This window comes from Sinocyclocheilus grahami, unplaced genomic scaffold, assembly GCF_001515645.1.
Source record: "Sinocyclocheilus grahami isolate Dianchi unplaced genomic scaffold, SAMN03320097.WGS_v1.1 scaffold16913.1, whole genome shotgun sequence".
In the NCBI taxonomy this organism is placed as follows: domain Eukaryota; kingdom Metazoa; phylum Chordata; class Actinopteri; order Cypriniformes; family Cyprinidae; genus Sinocyclocheilus; species Sinocyclocheilus grahami.
Window position 1 is genome coordinate 3574 of NW_015516345.1, and position 1158 is coordinate 4731.

Below are 1158 nucleotides of genomic sequence, written 5' to 3' on the forward strand. Positions count from 1 at the left end.
CACTTCTTGATCAAACTGCCCATCTTAGTAGGGTATTCATGTAAAAACAGTGTTATAGACTACACATTTGGGAGACAAACACTGCAGTGTAAACAGATCTGCTGCCCAATGAACAGAAATGTTACAAAGACCAAAAAAAGGAAACCAAAATCTGGCAGAACAAAAGTGGCATAAAGGCTCTGCAGTGTTTGACAGCAGCCTTTAACATAATAAAATATCCTCTAATATCGAACTGGTCTAATGTGCAAATATAATGAGCAACTTGTATGAAATGACAGTTGGTGCCAATTATGAAAGATGACAAAACTGAGAAACTGCAGTGCGAGTAATTCTAATATTCACATTCATTTGAGGATTATATTATTAAGGTTAATTCTGAATAAATGAGGCAGCAGCACACATTATCCTGTCCTACTTAAAAAAAACAATTCATTCATATTACCAGGGTTGTGTTAGCTATGAAAACCACAGAGATATCTGAAACTGCTGATCACAGTATGCAGAACATGCCAAGTATTCATGAAATTCACGCTTGCTGTTGTCCACGAGGCACTGACCACTCAAGCCTCCTTGAACCATACACTCATACTGCTGTACTGAACAGAGCTGAAGGAAAACAAGCTGCTGGCTTTTAAGGCTTCAGCACGTAAATAATGCATTTGTGTAAGCGTTAATACATAGAAAGGCTGGGCACAAGATGCTAAAATCCAAATATTCATATTGGTTCCCAAAAACTATAGTAACCTAAACAGCAACCAGAAATTATGCTTTTTCACTTTTTCAACCTTTCGGACAACTAAAACGTTTAAAAAGGTTTCACACTTTTATATGTAACAAAAAATATTTATTTGAGGTGATCAAAGACGCCATAGCTAGATTGATACAGACAAATAATGCAAATGTAAATGCAAATATTTTCAGATAATGCACCATTGAGCACACACACACTCCTAGATCAGAGATTTGAGAGCTGCATATTCATCTTTACATTTGGTAAAAAGTACCAGGAGATTCTAATGCATTAGTGAAGAAAGCAGAAAAAAACATGTAATCGGATTCAGCCATAAGTGGCACTCTATTTAAAATCTGACCAAATTAATTTTGCAAATGTCTATAATTGCTGAGATTTAACACAGAGCTCATGAAAAACACTAATAT